This window comes from Leptopilina heterotoma, unplaced genomic scaffold (genome assembly GCF_015476425.1).
Source record: "Leptopilina heterotoma isolate Lh14 unplaced genomic scaffold, ASM1547642v1 Lhet_615, whole genome shotgun sequence".
In the NCBI taxonomy this organism is placed as follows: Eukaryota; Metazoa; Arthropoda; class Insecta; order Hymenoptera; family Figitidae; genus Leptopilina; species Leptopilina heterotoma.
In genome coordinates, this window is record NW_025111144.1 from 472,980 (window position 1) to 489,010 (window position 16,031).

At 28.8% G+C, this 16,031-nt stretch overlaps 1 long non-coding RNA gene across 1 annotated transcript; it reads left to right on the plus strand.

Moving 5' to 3' along the window:
- Positions 1-12,017: 12,017 nt before the first annotated feature.
- On the plus strand, positions 12,018-12,305 carry LOC122509702. The gene is made up of 2 exons (XR_006302378.1): positions 12,018-12,100; positions 12,174-12,305. It is a non-coding gene; the product is annotated as an uncharacterized LOC122509702 (long non-coding RNA).
- The last annotated feature ends 3,726 nt before the right edge of the window (positions 12,306-16,031 follow it).

Sequence of the window (16,031 nt, forward strand, 5' to 3'; positions counted from 1 at the left end):
CCCCCTTACCCTTTCCAATTCTGTTTTTTCTGTTTTTAGCTCAACTCTACTCCACTAGACCACAGGAGCATAGGTCAGCCTAGGGAGCAGAATTGCTTCATAGATCCACAATAGTGTATCCGGTTTGAGACCCCAGCTACCACCAATGGCCCTTCTACATTGCCAAAGAGCAGCTGTAAGTTTCTTACATTTTTCCTCTAAATGCTTTTTCCAAAGCAGTTTGCTATCCAGGATGTAACCTTTTAAGGGTTACAAAATTGAATAGAGTTTCTATTTTCGCAATGTCCATTATTCCGATTTACAAAAACAAAGAAAAATAAGAATTAATTTGGAAAATAAATAAACAAATTAATATTTGTTTACATAATTGAAAGAATATTTAAAATATTCTTTTCTAAGAATAAAAGAAAAGGAATGCATTTCAACATAGTGCACTGAACTTTGTGATGTGATAAATTAATTTTGCAAAATACTATAGTCCACCAGGATAATTTCACCCGATAATTTTATACACTATCAACTCCAATCTTAATTTTTGACGAATATAAAAAATAATTTTCTTCTTAACTATAATAATAATACTAACCCATTTACTGAATAACCAAATCCGAAACAAACCAAATAGTGTTGGGCGCCAGGTTCAAAAGGAACCAGTCGTAACAACCAACATAACCAAAATTAAATATTTATATCGTCTTAATTTAAGATTTGCTTAATGTCCGGCTAACATAAGTGGAGAAGGGGAGGATTCATTTCTATATGCTGAGGTTCTCTTGCAAATTAAACAACTAAATTTGTCAAAAAATTTTATATTTGAAATTTCCATTAAATTTAATAATTCTCAAAATTTACAGTTATTAACAAAATTTGATTCAGAAATCGAAGGTATTTATAATAACAATCAAAGCGCGATATAATCTTGAAACATTCCACGACTTGAATAATTAATCATTCAATCTTCATAATTCATAAAATTTGACTCAATAAATCGAACAAAATTACGAAATAAAACATCTAAATTTATCCGAAATTCGAGTAAATAAACAACATAATTAATAGAATTAATCAGTAATTAAACTCAAATAGACAAAATCAGTTTACTATGCAAGTTTCCGAGATTTTATTTTAATAGGAGAAAAGTTGAATTTTTAAGTCTAAATAATAATCATTATTATCACTTGATTAACGAAAGAAAATCTCCCTTTAAATTTACACTACATGATTTTGTATCATGACTAACGAAAATCACAAAATGTCGGAAAATCACGTGAAAGAAATTAAATTATCGAAATTTGACATATCCAATAAATAATAATCAAAATTTATCCGAATTCTTGCGGAACACTCTCAATCTTCAGACACTCAAAATTCCTTAATTTCATAATCTAACCGATTTAAACGTCGAGTTGGGTTTTGTCGGTAAATCGCACATTTTCAATTTACTAAAGCACATAAATTAATTGAATATTGTAAAGAACTACGCGGAAACAAAAAAAAGGCATATTTTTGGAAAATAACAAATAAAATAAAATGAATCGCGAGAATTAAATCAGTAACAAAACAATAATTGGTCTCATTATCATGAATTTCACAAAAATATCAACCTACCGGCATGGAGCCGACATATTCCCGAGCACATATTCAAATTCAATTTTTCTATTCGTCATTTTATGACTGAAAAAGTGAATTTAAAACGAAAGAGAAACTAAATTTAGCAAAACTAACTCACCAATTAAATTTTGTCACGAGACGAGGGCTTCTATTTAATTCTCCTCTCTCGGAAATTGAAATTATATAAAATATAAAATAATTGGCTTCTGCCTGGCGTCACGATTTTTACAGAGTGTATCTATATACATAAAAAAATCGAGAAAGAACCGAGAATATGACAAAGAGTGGAAACTAAATAACGACGATGTGCATGAAACTTCAGGTGTTGGCGATGATCGCTGATTAGCTGATTGTATTTCGGAAATTTTCTGCTACTGGAAGTGGCGCGTAACTCATTTAAATTTGATTTCACTATAAACCAAATTAATGCTTTTGGTAGATATTTTCAGTAATTCCAATGACTATCCGGCAACAAATGTCCATTCTTGAGTCCCCAGGTACGAATAATTAATCCACTTAGCGTTTCTGACTTAATTGAGCGTTCTTCAACATAACCTCAAAATTAGGATTTTCGTCCTCCTAATCCATTGGGAATCGTAGTTAACTAAGGAAATGGGTAACATTGTCGCTGTCGACTGCGACGCTATCAATCGTAACAAAATGATGCTGTCCGTAGAATTCATTCGATCAGCTGTGCGAATCTCGTTTTCCAGTTGGCAGCAGTGTCATAACAAAAGCATGTGCTTAACCTCAAATTTCCCCCAAGTCATAGTGTTGAGCCTCAATCTTCGGTGAATCAGCAACAAATATCCAAAATCTCTTTATCTTGCTCATCTATTACATGTTTGAGTCTTGCATAGATAAATGGTAAATACAACTATGGTTGTCGTAACGAATTTTCCTCGATAACAGTGATTTCCTTCAATTTTGCAGATTAGTGGACTGGCTTCATAATTTGAATTGACAAGTTGGACTTATTCTCCGGAAATATTGCGTGTTGGTTTTTTGTGAAATTTAATTTAAACAGTCACTATAGAGGGTGATTTCCGAATGTCTCATCAGCAAATAATCCTTAGTCCTTTGCTTGACTCGTACAAAATTTACATGAAATAAAGAGAGAAGACGGCAGTACAAAAATAATAATTATAATCTAAAAATCGCAATCGGTCGTGGAATGTTTCGTTCTTTCGCTGGTACCGTGTTGCCAGAGATTTTAATTACTTAATTAATTAATTATTGTGAGTAACTTGTAAACAAAAAGGTAAATAATACAAAAAAGGCAAGTTTTGTGAGTTGCAAAAATTGCACCGTCACAACTTACACCTGAAAAAATGCAAGTTCAGCAATTTCGGCATGGCAACAGTTATAGCCCTCTGTCCCCACCATCTTTTATTGCAATATTTTCCCACCTGATTAGAAATCCATCAAACTATAAAAGACACATCAATGACCATCCGAATCGTTCAGTACGGTTTCCCACGACACCGAGACTCAATCTCTGTCGAAATAAAAATAATACATAATAATAATAATAATAATAATAATAATATAAATTATTTTCAACCGTAGATTGGAACAATGCAATATTGCATCACAAAATATAAGGAAAACACTAAACGAAAATGCATTACATTTACCTTTTTTAATTAATTAACTTGGAAAAAAGTACTTTGCATTTATTGAAAAAACGCTTTTTAGTCAATTATCACACACAGTGTTGGTATTTAACAAAAACAGTTTATATATCCGCTTCGGCGTACACGAAAAAGTTGGCTCATATAAAAAGAAATGTTTTTATATAAACCAATCGGCTTTTTAATATTGCATGTTAAAAAAAATTGACTGTCTCACAACTGGAGGTGTCTCACAACTGGAGAATCTCCCCTATATATTCTTTTTATTTGATTCCTTTTTTAACAAATTAAATATTCTTGTTAAATAACAATATCAGATTTTTATAAATTTTTTTTTTAAGAAATCAATCACTTCAATATTTGAATTTCAACCCTTTTTTTTGGGGATACGAAAAATAATCTACTTCCGCCTTTTGCGGGAAAAGAAAAAAAATGAAGATATGGTTAACGTCCGCTCTGCGGGAAATACTCAATAAAACTCCTCGATTAATCCAAAAAGGAAATCATTCGCACCTTAGAATTTGACTCAATTTTTGTAGGTAGAAGAAACTTATGCACACGGCCCGCCGATTTTATTGTTACTAAGGAAGCTTTTTGCAAGCTTGCAAATTCCTTGGTAAATGGCGTGATAGAGTTTGTTATCTCTATTGGATTTTGCGCGTGTGTATACACTACCGTCGCTAATTATCGGTACAACTGCACGCGCACAGCCCAAAAACATACCAATCTTTAAATCACGATTTTTTTGTAAATACAAATGTCAGAAAATTAACAAATATACCATTTAAAAGATTATTAAATTCTACGATTAATGATACATAACTAAAAATTTTGATAATTTATACAAAGATTGCAGCAATCGACAAATTTGGCAAAAAAATTTAAAAAATAAAATTCTTGTGAAAATTTTTTCAACTCCTGCATATTTTTTAAAAATTGTAGAAAAAATTTGAAACTTACTTAGGTGTGATCATTGAAGTGTCATCTTTAATTTAAGACTAAAAAATTTAAAAATCTTATTGGGTTCGTGAAATATCGTTATAAACGTACGAACATGTTTTTTGACAAAGGCATTGAATTAGTTGATTTTGAACAGTTTTTGACTAAAAATGCTCGGCCGTTTATTATGATATCTCGCTAACCGATTAAGATTTTTGAATTTTTTTGGTCTTAAATTAAAGATGACACTTGAATGATCACACCTATGTAAGTTTTAAATTTTTTCTACAATTTTTAAAAAATATGCAGGGGTTGAAAAAATTTCCACAAAAATTTTATTTTTTAATTTTTTTTTGTCAAATTTGTCAATTGTTGTATTCTTAGTATATGTTAAAGTAGGATTTAGAAATTTAATTTTAATTTTTAAAACTTTAACTTACGTGTCCTTCGGACAAAAGAAATTGTAAAGGTAGTGGATTCCCCCTCTACTTAGTTATTGTTTCAACTAAGAGGTTGAGAACCCTACTCTTGTGTGAAATGAGAAGATAGGAAAATTGTTAGGATGTTTGAATTAAACCACAAAATGAAGATAATAACAATTAAATGTATATATTTTACCCAAAGTCCCTATTACAGATAAATCTAATTTTATGTGTAAGAAGAGTAAGTGTATCTGTGTGAATGGAATATTAGTGTGTGTTGTGACACGTAAGATCTTTACTCACTACTCGGTGATTCTTCCTTGGTAATACGAATCCAATGAATGTGTCTTGTCTTTACACCTGCTTCACGATGTTTTTCCGAAAAATTCAGGAAATACCAAATCTAGGTTCACTAGACTGATATTTCGCTGGGAACTTTAATATTCTTTTTAAGTTGCACAAAGTTTAAGATCTGAACCTCGTAAATAAAGGTTGTCTTCTAATATATATTTGAAATTAATGTTATTTATTCTTTAGTAGCTTTACTTTATCTTATTCTTTATGATATAAGAGACTTTTACTTTACTTTGATCACTTTAATTCTTTTATATTTCTTTCACAAATTCCTTTATTTTTATTCCACAAATTTTATATTCAATATCATTTATATTATTTTCAATATTTTCTTTTATTTCCTTTTTTCTTTTTAATTATATCACTTTATTTTATTCTTTATATTTCAATTATATATTTTTTAAATTCAACCTTTTTTTATTTTTATTTATTTATGTTTTTCTCAATTAAATTCACTTTTCTTAACAAACTTCTTATTAATTTCTTTAAACTTCTGAGATCCTTTTTATACAAACACGGCCAATTGCCGGACTTAGGTTTGCCTGGCCCAAAAATGCCGGCTACAACTACAGGCTACAACGGCCTGGACTAAACTGCCCAGATTTCCCTATGTCGATCACTTTTATTGAAAGACAATTTAGTGGGAAAATTCATAGTTAACGTGGCTGTTGCTAAGCCGATTTCTGCAACCTTGCAGATTTAGGCAGTGGCGTGATCCGAGTTCGGTGACTTGGATGCACCACTCCTTATATTGAACTATTTGCTTGCCTTTGATAATTTCTATCTATTTCTCAAAAGAGTTAATAAGCTGTTTGTGAAAGAAAGGAATTTATTGAGAAGTATTGTATTATATTCTTAAGTTTTTTTTTACTTTAAAAATTGTCAAACTCAAAAAAACATTAAATTCAATCTTTATGTAGAATTGGAATTTTTGTCAAATTTGAGATACCTTGGATTAAAATTACCAAAGTGAAGAGTGTCCCTTTTGTGAAATTACAAAGGGTTGTTTTTCGTGTAAATGTTTTGAAGCTTGTTAACAAAATCTCTTGTTGTGTATAATTCGTTGTTTATAATTCGGTTTTTTAAGTATTGTAAATAATTGTTTATGATATAAAAAGTTACGGAGTTCGGCCGTAACAAATGCCCCCCTTTTATTAGGCTGACGTCCCTTGTCAGCTGCTATGAATGCGTTATCGAAGATCCTGTTTTAAAATTTGTAGATATGACTCGTTTGAGTTTTACAAAAATCGTATCCTGGTTATCTTGCTTTACAAAAGTTTATGTTGGAGAGTAATTATGTTAATCTTTCTTAAAAACTAGCCTTACAAATTTTAATATTTTTTTTATAGAACATGTTCAAAATGAAATGCGATTCAACATGCCGTATGCCTAAGTTCTTTGATTAAAGTGTTCTTTACAATTTTTTTTTTAACGTTGATAAAGGTAATTTTTAATTCAGATATATAATTTTAAAAGAATATTGTCGAATTTGACTTAAAGCGCTGACAACGTCTTCCCCTAGTGTCATATGAATTGGCGTAACGATGTCTACCTAAGTTGTATTGTATGTGATAGTCATAATCAAAGAAAAAATTTTTTTTTTTTTTAATTTTTCGAATGTGTGTTGCTTGTGTTGTGGTCCAGTGCTGTGTCCTTGGTATATAGTGAAGTTGAATAACTCTTTCGAGTTTTACAAGATTTTCGTCTTCTCCTTTTTTTTACATAATTGGTTTTCTGGAAGGTAAGTAAAATTATTAATCGTAAAAAAAAATTAAAATAAATTAAATTCCCTTATTGAAAGAATAAAATTAAAATAATAATAAAGAAAAAATGCTGAAATTGCTGAGTTTTCGAATTTAGCTCTCTGTGTTAGTGTGACACCGAGGTAAGTGAAAAGTTTAAATGCAATATGATATTTTACGTATTTGACTAATATAAGAGAGCAAAGCGAAAGGAGAAAAAAAAATATTTTGTTGAATTATTGAATTTTGAAAAAACATTATTCGAAAAAAACATTTTATAAAAAAAAATTTTTTTTTTTAGAAATGTGACAACAAGATTGTTGTTACTGCCCCCCTTTTTATGAACTGTCGTCCCTTGTCAGTTCATAGTTTTTTTTTTTGGATGGTGGGAATTTTAATAGGGTTAAATTAATAATTTGGTTATATTGTAAGGATTTTTGATTAAAATGTGATGAAGTTATTTGGAGTGAAAAGGAAAAAAGGTTTCTAATAGGACTTTACTTTTTGTATTGTAGATGTAATTTAAGGATTTTCTTCCTGTCTTCTGTCTGTAATCTTGAGTTTTGTTTCTCACAGTTGTATTTTTGCTGATTTGGATTTTTGGTTAGTCGTGGTTATGTGTGTCTTGTACTTTGTCAGTCTTTGCAAATCTTTCGTTTAGAGTAGTTGTCTATTTTTGGTTCATTGTTTTTGGGTGTAAAGATAAAAAAATGGCATCATTCGATTTTACTCTTATGAGTCAGGTTTTGAGTTTTGTGGAGCGTGGTGTTGTGAAAACAGAGGATTTTTTATTGATGAAGTTAGCCGAGATCGAGGATGCGCAACGTATTTCGTTTGAAAGTGGGGAAAGAGGGTAAGTGTGTTTTATTATTTCTCTTCTTTTCTATTTTTTTTTTATTTGGTTTGGTTAATATTAAAAGTGTATATATTTTTTTTTTTTTTTTAGTGTGCGTGTCTTAGTTAGTCCATGGCAAGATGCTGATTTGAGGGCTGTTTTTGGGCCTTGGCCTGTCCTGCATACTCGTTTTTTTGATGGGCGAGTGTCTTTTGATAATGCTGTATGGTACCAAGAATATCGTTGGTCTTGGGCATTTAAAAAATACGAGTGTCGTTATTACTGGGCACCTGGAACTTTCGTCAATCCTACCTCTTGTGCTGTACCAGAAGACGAGCCAATAGAAGAGATAATTGGAATTTTAGGTGTAAATACATGTTGTAGGTGAGTGTACTTTTTTCTAAAATATGTTTATTTTTATTATGTATGTAGGATTTTTTTTATATGAATTTTGTTTGTTATTATGATATAAAAAAAAAATTTTTTATAGACCTTTCTCGGTTCTACCCTACAGCCCCCCAAGGATGGGTTATCGTCCAAAAAATCCGGCTCTTGAGCTCGTATATGTTCAGAGTTATAGGTTGGAATGGGAGGAGCCCGTTTCAATATGTAATACATGGGACATTGTAGGTATATTTTAGCAGATTTTATATTGTTATTATTGATGATGTCTTAATTGTTTCTTGTTTGTTTTTTTGTTTTTAGCGCTGGAACGTTAGTGTGCAGAATATTTGGTTTCCCTGTTAGATAATGTGTGTTTCTATTGATATTATAAATTTTTGTTAAGTGAGTGGTGGATTTGGGTTTTGTTTAAATAAATCGGGGAGAAAAAAAAGGTTTAAAATTTATAGTATTTGTTGTTTTTTTTTATCTTTATCCTGTTCCTAAATAGTGTTAGTTTTTTTTTGTATATATTCTTTATTTTTTTTTTAAATTTTGTATTTAATGAGAAAAAAAGGAAAAATCTTATGAGTGTAAATTTGTTATTAGTAAGTTTTGTTATTAAAATTGATAGTTTTTGTTTATTCATTTACTATTAAAATTATTGAAATATTTGCAATTTTATTAAATATATTATTAGTTATCTCAAGGTAAGTACTATTTCTTTTCTATTATTTGAATTTCTGTTATTGAGGAATTATTTTTGTAATTTCTTATTGTTTTCCTCTTGTTGGATTTGTTAAATTGGCTTATTTTGTTTGATAAGATTTTTTTTTTTTGTTCCAGTTGTAAAAACTAAATTAAGTTCTTATTTATTGTTGGTTCTTTGGTAATTTCTATTATATGAAAAAATTGGTTATTTTATATTTTATGATAGAATTATATGTTTTATTTTCATTTCTTACTTTAGTTAAATTGGTTTTTTATTTCATTAGTATTTATTTATTATTTATATATTTTTTGAATTGTTTTTATTAATAAAGAGAGTGGAATTTTGAATTAATAAGTGTAATTGTCGTGTGGGGTCAGCATCTCACGGTGAGGTGTTAATTGTATCCTTTCTTTCTGTTCTTCGTCGTTGCATCTTCTTATCTTCCCCCCATGTCTTTGTGTGATATGGTTATGCTTGTTAGTTTCTTTCGTGCGTCGTCATATTGTAGTCTATTTTGTTGTTATAAGTGTATGTTTAGTGTAGTTATTCCGTTTTCATAATGTAGTTTTTTGTTTGAGGTGGATATGTGTGTGTTTTTATTTCTTCTCATTTTTCGCTAAGTGTTTATAAGCCAAAAGATGTTAATAGTGCTTTGTTCCTGTTTCTTGATGTTGCTTTTTTTTTGGATTAGTTCCTGTTTCTTCTTTCGACGTGAGTAATATATAAAAAAAATTAAAGAAATTACGAATGATTAAAGGAATTTATTTATTTTCAAGAAAAAATTTTCTTTTTTTTTTTTTTTTTTAAAAAAGGCTTGTCAAAATTTCAATTGTCTTTAGAGATAGTTAAATTCTTCTTCGAAATATCGATGATTTTCTAAAATTTTAACGAAATTCTTGGATTTTTTTTTTTACTAAACTTCTACACAAAGCTTTAATTATTTTCAAAAAAAAAACACTAAAAATTTTACATGAATTTCATTATTTACAAATTTTTATAAATTTTTTGTAATTTATAAAGTTATTTAATTTTTGGTGAATAATAAAATTCTTATTAGGAATTCAATTATTTTGATAATTAATAAAGCTAATTGTATAATTTCATTTCTTTTTATTACAATTTTGATCGAATTCCTCAAAAAATTCAATTATTCTTAAAAATTTTATTAAAATTTATTGAAGAAATTAAATTATTTTAATAACTTTTGCTACAATTTATTTATTAGAATATAAATATTATTTTTAATAATTTTTTTTTTAATTAAATTTCTTTAAAGAATAAAATTATTGCATTCAAAATTTTTGATGCAATTTTTTTGTAAATTATCAATTGTCTTTATAAATAATAAAATTCTTCTCTAAAATTGAACTGTTTTCAAAGAATTTGATAAATTTCTTGGTAAAATTTTAATTATTTTTTTTTTTAATTTTTCTTAATTTAATTATTTTTAATATCTGATATTTTAATATTGTCATAATATTTAATATTGTTCAATGTCGTGCTACTTTCTATAAATTTCCGTAAATTACCGAGAAAATTTCTATAAATTTCCATAAGTTATCAAAATAATAATTTTTTAATGAGATCACCTTTTACATGCATTTGTGAAACATGTGAAATTATTAATTTGATGTACAATTTTTTAAATTTTTGGTCTTCTTTCTAATGAGATAATTTTTGTATGATTTTCGTTCAAGTGGATTTGTAGAAGTTATTTTTTCTATTTTGCTGTGTTTCGTGGCCGGCCTTGGTTTTGTAATTTAACCCTAATTTACTTGTCAGCGTATTTTCTCGATCTGGAGTTTCTTTTATATATATATACTTTTTGATTTAATTTTGTCTTACAATTGTTTTTTTTTAACTTAGTTACTTATTATTGCTTTTTAGAGAGAAGAAAAAATTGGAAAAAATTTTTTTTTAAATTTATTTAATTAACCGTGTTAGATTTTTCGGATTGAAATTATTAGAGAAGAAAAAAAAATTTTATAATTTTTTATAATTTCTTGGTGTTTTTATTAAAAATTTTGTTTATTTACTAAATTAAATAATTGAATGCTTGAGTTTATAACTGAAATTTTTGCGAAAAGAAATGCCATTTTATTAATTCCCAAAAAAAAATGTTTTACTTAATTTTTTAGTGAAATTTTAAAGGAAGAAAGAAAAAAATAAATGTTTAATCATTCTCTAAGCGCGAGATTTTCAGTCTCTCTATATATAGATATATACGAGGTACTGTATGCCTATGCTCGATGCATGGCTTTCCTCGTCTCTTTCTCCGCTTCCTCACGTTCGTATACGCCCCGCATGCTCCGCGATCGTCACGAAGCAATGCTTTGCTCCATACGTTTGTTCTTTGCTTCTCTACCTTTACCAGCTCCCCGGCGTTTCACCACTTCTTCCGGTACCTACCAACTATCTTCTCTGGCGCGATCCCAGTTTGTCGAGAACCGAAAAATTTCAAGCGCCTAGGGTGTGCATGTTCCGTACGATCTTCATGCATTTATCTTGCTTCCTATGCTTTCCGCCCGCTCCCCGGCGTTTCACCATTTCCTCAAGCACCCACAAGCTTTCTTTCATGTATAGTATTGTTAGTTTAAAGCTATAATTTTCGTACTAAGGGGAATTATTATTTGGGAATTATTTTTTTTTTAAATCTTATAATATGGTGTTTAATATTTCCATATTTTTAGAGTGTATTTGTTATTCAATTATAAGAATTAAATTAATTTAATTAATTTAAAATTCAAAATTTAATTTGAAATGTTTTCTTTTATTTCAAGTGATGTTGAGCTTTTGTAGTATGCAATTATTTAAGAATTTGTTTAAAAGATAAATCGTATGAAAATTCAATTTTGAGAAAAAAAAATTGAATTATCCAATAAATTATTTTTAAATTATTTTTTTTAAACTGAAATTTTTCTTTTATATTGATTTTAATTTCGTTTCTGTTGTTCCTCTTTGTAGGTTTTGCTGTTATTTTTTTGTTTGCTGTCCTGATGTTTTATTTTCTTAGTAAGTATTTTTTTAATTTTTGTAAGTATTTTGGAAAAAAAATGTGTTAATCTTGGCTCTTTTTTAGGTGGTTAGAAGATTTTTGGAGAGAAAAAGGCATCAAGCAGTGGATTTTTTTTTTTATTTTTCCCTATCGTTTATTTTAATTTGTAAGTATATTTTAAATTTGTTGTTTTCCTTTGTTTTGAATTTTTATTAACCATGGCTCTTTTTGTAGGTGGTTAGAAACAAAATTTTTTTTGGAGAGGAAAAGGCATCAAGCAGTGGATTTTTTTTTTTTATTATTCCCTATCGTTTATTTTAATTTGTAAGTATATTTTAAATTTGTTGTTTTCCTTTGTTTTGAATTTTTATTAACCATGGCTCTTTTTTTAGCTATTTGAATTTTAATTGGAGGTTCCTGCTTACAAATTTTCTATGATTTGTGGGGGTTCTTGGCTTTTAAAATTTTATCTTGGGTAAGTTTGTTAATGAATTGTTTAGTTGTATGTAGTATTGTTCATTTATGTATGTTTCATTGTTTTTTTTTAGGTACCCTGTGCCCCCCTTTTATGACGTGTGTTTTTTTTTATACAATAAATTTCAATATAAATTGCTTAAAAATAAATATGTAATAATATTTTAAAAGTATTATTAAACCAGAGAAAAAATGAATTACTTAAAGTTATTTTAATTATTCTACCCCTTTTTTTAATTTTGTTCATGTTCGTAAATTAAAATATTATTTTTTTGTTATTTTTATGTTGTTTTTTTTTTTGCTGTTTTTATTTTTTTTTTGTTTACTCCTATTTAATTATATTTTCTTTAAATTAGATTTTTGTTATTGTTATTTCTTTTTTATCCTTTCCTAAACTGGTTCGCACATATTTTGGAGGAATAATCTGAGGGGATGCTTCTATGGAGTTCATCGGAGAATTCTACATCGTTCCCGGATCTTTTTTTTTGTCTACTCTTGGAGTTCCAGTTTTACTATGTCTAAACCATGACATTCTTGAGAATTGGATACAATTTTCGGTTTGAAAGCGATTTGTTGCTTATCGACCGTAAAAAAAATGAACTAGTCCCCTATAAAAGATTATTAGTTAATTTAAATTATTAACTTATTTTTTATTAGTTAATCTTATCCCATATTAGATTATTAGTTAATTTTTACTTTTGTATATGTATGTGCTTTAGGGCTTGCATGTATTCTTATACATGTTAGTGTTAGTTTATTATTATATAAAATCTTTTTAATATTTAAATTGAATTAGTTGATAGTTGGTTAGTTTTATTCTTTAGTTTTTTCTTATTTGTATATTGTCTTAGATTAGTTTAAAGTTAGTATTGTTTAGCTTGTTAGTTATTATATTTAAGCCTTTTTTACAAGATAAATTATATACATTTTGTAAAATTGATTTAGCTTCTCTTTTTTTTAGGGTATATCTATGTATTTAATTTCGGGTAATTCTGCGTATCGTAATTTAGAAATTGGGTTTTCTAGTGCGTTATTTTCTTTTCGTAGTATATTGCTTGTTGTAGGTTTATTTTCCTCTTGACATTCTTTTCGTTGTAGTATTTCTTGTTTAGTGGTTGAAGGTGGTGGTTGTATTTGTTGATTTTTTTTAAAACTGCTAATGCCTTGGCTGTTGGGTCTTTGTCGCGATGGGCTGGACGGTATGGCGTACATTTGTTGCGTTTCTGTCTCGTTGTCTTTTCTTTTTTGTTTCAGGCAGCATAAATTTTTTTTTTGGTCTTTGACGCAATGTTTTATAGTCAAGTAAATTATGATTATTATTATTACAGTTGTTAGTGTTCCTATTATGGAATTCGTGTATTGGTATTGTTCCTTTTTTCCAATTGTGTGTAAACTTTGAATTTCGAGTCCTTTTTCTATTTCCTGTAATTTTTCGTCGGTTTCCATTTTTCTCCAAATTGGTCGAATTTCATTTGATGTGGTTGTTTCCTTCTTTGGGTTTATTGTCTTTAGAATGGGTGAGATTTCTTCTAGTTTTAACTCTATTTTTGGTGTATAGATGTATTCTTGGGGGTTGTTTAATATTTGTAGTGTAGGTAATTTTATTGTGTCAGTCTTTAATGTACATTTTGGTGACAGTTTAATAATCCCTATTTCTTTTAGCTGAAAAGTTTTGACTTTTGTTTTAGGGCAGATAAGGTATGCGGTTTCTTCTTTCGTAAGAGAATACAACCAATTTCCTGTTGTGATTAAAGGTTCCCATAGTGGTTGTTGATTTTTGGTGATCCGGATGTCACAGCTTCTTAACGTGTTATTGTTAGGTTCTCTTAATAATTCTGATTCGCAACTTGGTGCTAAAATGATATCATAGATTCCTTGAGTAGGATAACATACATATCTTTCTTCTACTAATTGGCAATTTCTTAATTGTTCTTCTTCTAAATAAAAATAGTGTCGTCCTTCAATACTTGTAGCTATATATTTAGAGTGGGGGGTGATATATGCTCTGTTTCCTACTGTTCCTATTGATTGTAATACAGGTAATTCATGCATTTTGTATAACAAATATTTTTCTTTTTCTAAGAGAGGAATGTCGAGAGTTATCATTAAATTTTCTCCTTTTACTTGTATCCCTATTTTTGAAATTTCCGTTATCGTTGCTACATTCAGGTTGTCTATATGCATAGGGTATTCCTGATTTTCTAAGAATTTATGTGCTTCGGTTGCTATTGTTTTTATTTGTTCGTTATTTAATAGTTTCGGGTGTAATTTTCCTTCTAGGGCTTTGAATATGACGTTTAAAGTTTCCTCTAGTCCATGTTTGTAGGTTTCTATTTGTTCATTCCATTGTCTAGATGTTTTTTGTAGTTGTAACATAAAATCTGTAGTAGTTAATTTGGATTCTATGTCGAGCATATCTTCTTCCAGTTTGTAAAGTCTTTTTCTTTCTTCTTCTGATCTATTATGTTGTTGCTGTGCTAAGTCGTATAAATTTTGTAAGTCTGTTCGTACTAGGTGGGTTTGTTCTCCCACTAAGTGTGATATGTTTTTCTGTGCTTCGTTTAGTTCCGTAAAAAGTTGTTCATATCTTTCTCCATCGTCGTAAGTTAAAATTCCTATTGTTGGTCCTGCTATTTTTCCTATAAATCCTATTAATGGCGTATTTCGTTTTTTTCCTATTTTGAAATGAGAGTTCCTTATTTGCATTTGGTTTTTGTTTCAATTCTTGTATGAGTTCCATTAATTGTTCACGAAGTAGTTTAGCTACAGTTATTTCTTTATTTAACATCTGGTATTCCAAAAAGTCGTTGCAGCTTATTTTCATTGCTTTTTCACACAATGTTTCCATTTTCTTGTATTCCATTTCCAGATTAGGTAAATGAGTTTTAAATGTGTCTGTGTCCAGTAAGACTACTGTTCTCCATGTTTCCGAAATTCGTTGTAGATTTGGCATCAGTTCATAAAATATTCCTGTATTTTTGTTTAGAGTCTTTATTGAAATAAAAGGGTCTATATCATTTGTCCTTATTACTTCGATCATTCCTAGTATTACGATGCATATTTTAACATAGTTCTCCATTTCTGTAATCAAAATTAAATTACGTGTTTAGCTTTTTTTTATATTTATTTAATGGTTAGTTTCTATTGCTAATTTTGCTAATCTATCTGCTTCTTCGTTTCCTATTATTCCACTATGTCCTGGTTCGTATATTAATTCTACTTCTAGGTTATTTATACTATTTTTCATTTTTACAAAGTCCTTTTTGCTTATGACTTCTCGTTTTCGGCATGTTTTCCAACCGTTATTTTCCCATTTCGGTAACCACTCTTTTATCCCATATATTACAAATTAAGAGTCGGTGTGTATCCTAATTTTCTTATATTTTAATTTTTTTAAAATATCTAAGGCTCTTATTATGGCTTCTAATTCAGCACTATTATTAGTTTGTCTGTTACATGCTTTGTCACTGATGTTTAGGGAGTGTTCTTGGTTAAACCAGATTCCTATTCCGGCTTGTGCATTGGGTTTACCATTTGCTTTACAAGCTCCATCAGTATATACATGTACATAGCCATCTTTATCTATTCTCAAACCCTTTTTATCATTCTGTCAAGAGTATGCTTTTTTGACCTGATCTTTGTGTTTTCGAAATCTTTTCTTTTCTGCGTCACTAAGTATCAAATTATTTTTTTCTGTTATCCCTACTACTTCATATGGTCCATGGTAATAAGGGGAGAATTTTCCGGCTCTAACTTCTTCTTTCACGTCTACCAAATCTCCTATCTTTACGTCCAAAGGTTTTGTTTTACTGCTTAATTTTTCTTTAACTTTTTCTTTTGACTGGATCAAATTTTTAGCTACCATTCTTCTTATTTCGATTAGTCGTACTACTAATTCTCTCAGATAAAATTCGTATGTTTCCATTTCTCTC